This window comes from Pinus tabuliformis, chromosome J (genome assembly GCF_031772625.1).
Source record: "Pinus tabuliformis cultivar Carrire ecotype Pingquan chromosome J, CPIR1, whole genome shotgun sequence".
Taxonomy (NCBI): Eukaryota; Viridiplantae; Streptophyta; class Pinopsida; order Pinales; family Pinaceae; genus Pinus; species Pinus tabuliformis.
In genome coordinates, this window is record NC_142295.1 from 883,013,751 (window position 1) to 883,022,004 (window position 8,254).

Genomic DNA, 8,254 nt, shown 5'->3' on the forward strand with positions numbered 1-8,254 from the left:
CCGAGTTATTTCCAAACACACCAAAATTGATACATTGTTTGATAGTGGATCCTAGGCAAATTTAATTTCTACAGACTTGGTCAAGAAGTTAAATATGGAAACCATGCCTCATCATAAACTGTATCTGTTGGGTTGGATAACCAAGGATGCAAATTTGTAGGTCACATGGAAATGTGTTTTCAAATTTGCTATCACTGCCAATTTTGTTGATGAAGTCGAATTAGACATTGTGCCATTGGATATTTCTGGGATTTTGTTGGGAAGCCCGCATTTGTATGATAGGAAAGTTGTTTTCCATAGATTCAAGAAAAATATCATTTGTTCAAAGATGGAGTGGAGTAGATTGTGAGATTCCATCACAGAAAGATTAATCTATCTTTGGCAAGCATAGGGAAAATGAAGCAACTGGTCAATTCCAGCAATAATTGCATGCTCCTTATGATCAAACGAAAGAATGACATGAAGCATGAATCCTTTGTAGGTTGTGACGTGAAGCTAAAAGTCGAATTGATTGATTTGGTCAATCAATATGGAGACTTGTTTCAAGAACCAAAGGGATTTCCACCAAAAAGGGGAATTCAACACGAAATTCAGCTACAACAAGACTTTCCACTCCCAAATATCAGTATGTATCGAATGTCATTAGAGATTAAGAAACAAGTCCAGGAATTGTTAGATAAATGTTCAATTATTCCCTCTACTTCACCATGTGGTTCACCAATTGTTTTGGTACCCAAGAAAGATGGAATCTGGTGCATGTGTGTAGATTATCAAGCTTTGAATAAAATTACCATAAAGAATTGATACCCACTTCCTAGAATAGATGATTTGCTAGATCAATTGAAGAATGCAAAATATTTCACTAAATTAGACTTGAGAAGTGGATATCATCAAGTTAGAATAGCTGAGTAGGATATTTGGAAGATTTCTTTTAAAACCAAACAGGGATTGTTTGAGTGGTTGCTTATGCCTTGTTGTCTTTGAAATGCTCCATCTACATTCATGAGAGTTATGAATGATGTTTTAAGATCCTTTCTTGATGAATTTGTAATTGCCTATTTAGATGATCTTTTGATATTCAACAAATCACAAGAAGATCATGTCAAGCATGTGAAGAAAGTTTTGGATGTCATGAGATGATCCAGGTGGCTCTAGACACATGCAAAAGTCCAGAGGACTCAGGAAGGGCCAAAAATATTTTTTTTTGGATTATGCTCGAACCAAGGTCACGTTAAAAATCTTGTTGTCGTGATCATGGTGGTGCGAATGGTTTGTCAATTCAAGTCTGGATAAGGAAGATAGAGGTAGTCAAAGTTTTGGTTGACTTTTGCTGACTGGGTGTCATCACTCAGAATTAACCTCAAGGCTGAGAAGAGGTAACTATGAGCTAACCACAGACCAATCTTTTGATTTAGCATCTAGCCCTACAAGACCAGAGAGGGCTCTCTCTTTGCCAACAAGATGTGGCTGCAATAAATGAAATTTTAGGCTAGCTATGGAGTGTAGGGATTTGTTTGAAAGGTTTTGGGTCGAAACAACAAAAGACAAGATGATTGGGCTATGGAGTCAATGCAGTTTCTATCGGCAAACTTGGGGCAAAGTAAGTGCCATGTTCAGCCAGATAGAAGATTGCAAATGTGAGAAGAATAGAGGGGAGAAAGCCCGCTGCCCTGCAGGCATCAAATAGGGGATGGATCTCTAGTAGCAGTGTTAGATGAAAGAGAAACACAAGATTGCTCAACAGAGCATCTAGCAAAGGATGAATTCTGCAAAGACAACCATTACATCTAATGGCAAAATCATCATGAAAGGAGCATCATAGGGGATGTATTCCTAACACATCTCTTAGATAATGCTGTAACAAGGTAGAGAAAACAAAATATGTAAGTGAATGACATGAAAAACATACTGAACAGGAAACACCGTGATGGATCCCAGGTCCAAAAGGAAAAAATTGCTTTATTAAATGATATTCAGGAAACTTTACATAGTGCCAAGTAGCCTCTCTCTACTGCAAAAATCGAACCTCTATCTTTTAAAAATAATCCTATATATACTAAATTACAAATCTATTTTTATTTCCTCAACATAGGAAATAAAAAAATTAAAAAAAATAAAAAATAAAATCCTATCATAAAACTCTATTATAAACTAATTTGCAACTAAAATCCCAAACTATCTCGAGAACCATGAGAAATAGTTTTTGAAAACCCAAATTATGTGAAGGTTTTCCAAGTGGATTAATATTACTATATCTGATCCTTCAGGTGTGGAACCATATTCCACAAAATCTTCCTTTTGACTACCACCTTGCAGCTGCCTACACGAATTTTGGAGTTGTTTGATCGATTTGCTATTCTTGTTTCCCTAGAAAATGGAACTGAAGATCTTCGTGCTGATTTTGTAACCATTTGACAAACTATTTCTAGCTAGCACTTCTTTAATCATACAACAAGCTCCTCCAAAACCTCCATACACAAAATCTATACACTATAGATTTTGAAAATGTTCCCTGATCGCCTTTTCTGTCTCACTATCCTATCGATGAATTTACTAGGACTTCATTTTAACTATAATCACCAACTGCTCCCTGAAGCACGGGAGTTTCAACTTCAATGAAGCCAAGCTCTTCCATCTTTTTACGAATCTCTGAAATAATCTTTGAGTTTGAATGAAAAAAATCTGCTACTTCTGGATTTGCAATCATGTCCAAATATCGTTGGCGATATCGCTTCTCAACATCAGTCAGACTATGATATTCCTTCAGATACACCGAAAGCTTTCTTTTCTCCAACCTGATAAGAACTCTCTTTTATATCTGTGTTACCCCTTTTACCTAAGCTTACCATTAATGTTAATTCACTCTCAGTGGCTGAGTTCTTTATTGCTTCAGATGTGCTCTTTTTGACCAGTTTGTAAAAGTTTTTGGAATTGCTGAACCTTGATTTACATGCCCAAGCATGGTATCACATCTAGTCTTGGCAGTAAATGAATTTATATTTGGTGCTTGACCTTGAGGAGAGCTGATGTCAATTGAAGTGGATGCTGCCGTTAACTTAGTTTGTTCATATAGCTCCAGCATTTGATTGCTAACCTCCTCAAGCTGCCGAGGAGTCACATCAAACTCCTCCCACCAAGGCCTCTCTCCATCTAATGGCAGTTTAAACTTCAAAAACTTAGCAGCAAGAAAGATAGCTCCAACAGCAATATGTTGTGGCTTGAACTGGAAGCAGAGTGTTGTAATCAATCCATCATTCACAAAATTCCATGCTACCTGTGCTAAAGAACTTTTTTCAACTTTAAAAATCTTGATTGCAGAAACAAGAAATTTGTAGGGATGTTGCACATTAAAATCAAAGGCCAGCGTGGCAAGGAGAATCCGCTCCGCCATGACTACCAACTGTTTCTGTTGTTCATAGCACTCTTTTTGTCTAATACGTTCAGCAGCAGTTGGGTCCCTCTTGTGCCAAATTTCATAGGACAACATTGTCACATCTCGAAGAGAGAAAGCAACTTCTTCTACCTTGGTAGCAAGGAACATACATGCAGTCCCAATAATCTTACAATGAAAGGTAAGTGCAGTTCATTCCCAATGCTGAGTCCTACATGCAGTGCTAAACCCAAGAGCGCAGTGCCATAGTGCTACACATAGCGCCACTATAATTTGTCTTGGCTTTTGATTGACTTGGCTAATTTTTTTTTTTTTAGACTTATTTGTGTTGTGGATGCAGGGGCACTGAGATTTGGAGCTGAGCTGGGCCTTTGGTGAAAACCTTTATATTCGTGGACTCTGCCTAATCTATTGCAATATCAACAACATTGCACTGAATCAGAATCGAGGATTGTGCTACCTCTTGGATGAAAGCCTTTTTTTTCACAGGTTTTCCTTCTAGTTTCAAACAAATTTCTCTGTTCCCTGGGCGAGAAGCAACAGGAATGACCTCAACATCACCAATTAGCATTTCTACCACTCGAGACATCGATGGACACGTTGTAGGCACAACTTGAGTGCAAAGAAGGGCCACTTCAATCACTCTGAGGATTTCTTCTTTTGAGCATGTTGATTCTATCTCAGGATCCATCAATTCTAGAGGCCTTCCTTGCTCATAGAGATGCCAGGTCCACTCTAGAAGGTAAACCATCCTCTGTGGCAAGCTTGTGTCTGTGTTGCTTCTACCACTCACAAGTTCCAAAGCAACTATTCCAAAACTGAATACATCTACTTTTTCGGTAAGATGACCCCGCATAGCATACTCCGGAGACATATATCCAACTGTGCCAACAACTCTTGTGCTGATGTGAGTTGTAGCCTCATCATATAGCTTAGCCAAGCCAAAATATGATATTTTAGGGTTCAGAGACTCATCCAACAGAATGTTACTGGCTTTGATATCTCGATGAATTATTTGAGAGCTGGACTCCTCATGAAGGTAAGCGAGTCCATGTGCAGTGCCAATACAAATATTATATCGAGTGGGCCAATCCAGTTGGGTATGAGTTCCATTCTTACCTAATAAAGCTTTTTCAAGACTATTGTTTTCCATGTACTCATAGATCAGGAGCAGATCATCTGCTTCTAGACAACATCCATGCAATTTTACAAGTTTCCTGTGTTGCACTTATAGACTGCACCATATCCAATAATGCCAAGTCACCATCCTTTAGTGTCCTTTCATTTGGAGCTCCAGCATGTCCATAGTGGAGAACAGAACTATTCTCTGCCGTTGCACAGATGCAAGTATAGGAGCAACGCCTACAACCACCAAACATATACACATAATGCAAGAATGTGATTTTCAATTGATACTGCTTTTCCAATTGATACTCCTTCATCCCAACTTTTGTTCTTCGCATGACCTCAACATGAGCTGCACAATCACATGAAAGTGATGCTCTTGTTTGATAATAACACCAAGAGGCATATGAAAGCCATGCTTTAGGCATATTTAGACACAGAAGTGTAGCTACTTTAATGGAAGCACCAACCACTACACATTTATTGCCTATCGATTTTGGAAATTGCATAGGGATAAGAGTTGTTGGTTCTAGAAAACACCTGAGCAGTTTCATCTATCACCACTCTACAACCACATCCAGTGAATCTTGCCTTTTTCATACACAGGAGCCAATCACTCAATTGATCATATCTTCTGATCCGGGAGCCAGTTTTTGGAGTGTGATATACCGTTGGAAAGCTCTTTCCGAGCTACTTTTGATGGACACACTTATGACATGTTTTGTGCTGAAAATCATGTGAAAAAACTAGATATAGTAAGAGCCCATGTTGATCCCTGGTGACAGGCTGCGATGAATGGAACTAACATTGGGCAGGCTTAAGGAGGCCACAATTCGGACAAAATATGGCCACCAGATTCCGACCAACCTAGGCCAGATTCTAGGAAAATTTGTGGCATGTTTAATGTGACTCCTTTGGTCAAATTTTGAAATTTTTGAAAAGGCCTTATTATTATTACAAAAAAAAAATAATATAAAAAAAGGAGGTGGTGGGCCACCACCCCCACCACCCCATGCCTCTCCATATGAATGACATAATCGTATGCCATTTTATGTGAGGTTGGCGGGGATCGAACCTGCCCGGACCATGTGGGCCGGCCCCATGTGGTGGCAACCAAATCATATAACGTGCCACCATAAACCAATGACGCAAATATTAACCAAATGTGCCTCCAAACAATTAATGCGCCAACAACGCCAACAAATAAAAAAACACGTGGGTATGGGGTGGGCCGCCCAATGTGGACCCGAGCCGCCCAAATCATTCATTCGATTTTATAAAAAAAAACTATAATGTATAAAAATGGGAGGGGCGGGATTTGACCACCTGAACCCTCCTCAACCAATTTCAATTTTAACCAATACACCAAACGAATTCCTTGGTTAATCCACTTGAAAATATATATAAACCTTCATTTCACCATTGCGCCCGTGAAGCATTGAGGAACCAGGAGCGGGCATAGAAATCGAGGTGAATTTTTAATTAATTTATTTGTAGGTGGAACCATGATTGAGCGAAATTTCCAGGAGGGTGAAATTTTTGCAGTGTCCAAATTGGACAAATTTTATGTTGATCTTACACCTCTCAGCGACACAAACCCGATGGCGCAGTTAGTTTCCTGATCTGAGCAGCTGATTTGCAGAGGACCCAGAGGAGGGAATCTTTGAGGAATCTATGGGGAATCTAAAATATTCCTTAAGCCCCAGAATTCCACTTTCTCAGAATTTAGAAATTTGACAGTCGATTTTGCACTATTCGATGCCACAAATATGATGTTGTATTAAGATTTTTCAATTTCTCATTTCATTTTTTAGGCACTTTTCTAAGTGGAGTGTAGGTGTCAACATTTATTTGCGAGCAGCCATTTCCACACGGTTCGACGCCGTGAGATCGATGGTACGGACAACTTCAGCAGTTTGACATCCTTTTCTTTAGATGGCCCTTGGATGTGAGGTATACGCAGTGTGTTCATGTACTTCTTTTGCTATGCATTGTGCTACACAGATCCCTGTTTGATGTTTGATGTGGGATCTTGTCTCTTACTTGTTTTCATGATTCTTGCTTGATGTGATGCGGAATCATTTGTGTGATGTACTTGTTGTCATGATTCGTCATGTTTTGTTTGAGATCCCTTTGTCGTCATGTTGATGGGATACCCATGTGTCACCAGGCATGTTTGAATTGAGATCCATTTTATTCCATGTTGGTGGGATTCTCATTATCATCATGCATGAGTTGTGTCATACTGATAGGAGTCCTTTTTGACTAAGAGTTCCTATAGAGGAACATCTCTTGGAGCCACTCTTGCATGAGGGAATTTTCCTTTTATGATAACGACATCACCTCTTATGTACATCATCACTATTGACATCAATTAATGTAGCGGCCTACACCCTTTTGACACCAGGGCTTAGAGATGTAGTCCCTCCTAGACGAACTCCATTATCAATGACTTATGTTTTCATGTGTTGATGAATGTCATGTTCCTCTTCTTTATAGCATGTAGATGTATTCATTTATTTTCTTTTAAAAATGCAATTTAACACATCATGAAAGTAAAAGGTCTTGGAAGGGTCCTTTGTCACACCTGGACCTGGATCAAGTGGTATCAGAGTGGTCTTTGCGTGGATGTGAATTGCAAGCGTGAAAAACGGAACGTGTAGCGATAGAGGATGAAAAAGGAATGTATGAGACCATGCTTAAAATTTCCAAAAGAGTGGAAATAATGTATGAAACCCTACAAAGAGAGACAGAGGAAAAAGAGTGATTGCAACTTCAGTTGGAAGCCACAAAAGAGGCCCTGGAAGAACTGAAGCACAACAACTAGAATCTTCAAATAGATAATGCTGGATTGAAGATGCTTCTACATGAAGAGAAAGAGGAGAAACATAGTTTGCTATGACAACTGCAAGCAAAGGATAAGGCCTTAGAAAAGCTGCAGCGTGACCCATGTGATGTAAAAAGTAGTTCTCCATCTTTAGGTATGTTTCCTGATGATGATTTCACTATTTTTGAAAATCATACCATAGGAATTGGCTCCAAACTATTGAAGAGAATGGGGTATGAAGGAAGTCTTGGGCATTAATGGCCGAGGAATTGTCAACCCCATAAAAGTAGAAGAATTACCCCGTTAGACAGGACCTGGGTATTTTAGAAAGGAAGTTGGGGAATGTGTCGAGACAGCTAATGAACCACCAAAAATAGATGATGAGAAGCCCACATCAGTTCTTTCCAAATTGACAGCGGAGGAAAAAGATGTTGATTTCCTTTCAGTTTCATCTTCACATAGTATGGTTTTTGTTGGAGATTTGGAGATCCCAATTATAGGGACAAACATGAGGCTCCTTACCAGGACGAGGAGCGAGGAGGAAAAATAACTTGGTGTTAATAACCAAGGCATAACTCAACCATTGGAGGTTGTGTAGAGACCTCAATTTGTAGGCTTGAGATACACCAAAGGAGAATGCTCGAAGGTGTCATATGCTTTCGAGACATCGTCAAAATCATTGAGGAAAGAGAATGATGGGAACACATTCCCATCATCCCATGGCAGTGCCAATTGCAGGGAAAGAGCTGAGGCAAGCTCTCATCGCCATACTTACACCGAAGACAACAAGGAAAGATATAACCACTCTTGATACTCGAATGTTCATTTCGGTTATAATCATGTTTTTAACGATGAACATAAAACATGGCATTGAAAAACATGTACCTTTTGTGGATTAAATAACCATACAT

The 8,254-nt window shown here is 39.2% G+C and overlaps 1 pseudogene; it reads right to left on the reverse strand.

Moving 5' to 3' along the window:
• Positions 1-3,794: 3,794 nt before the first annotated feature.
• LOC149229494 (putative LRR receptor-like serine/threonine-protein kinase At1g56140 pseudogene) lies at positions 3,795-4,544 on the reverse strand (annotated as a pseudogene).
• Positions 4,545-8,254: the final 3,710 nt, after the last annotated feature.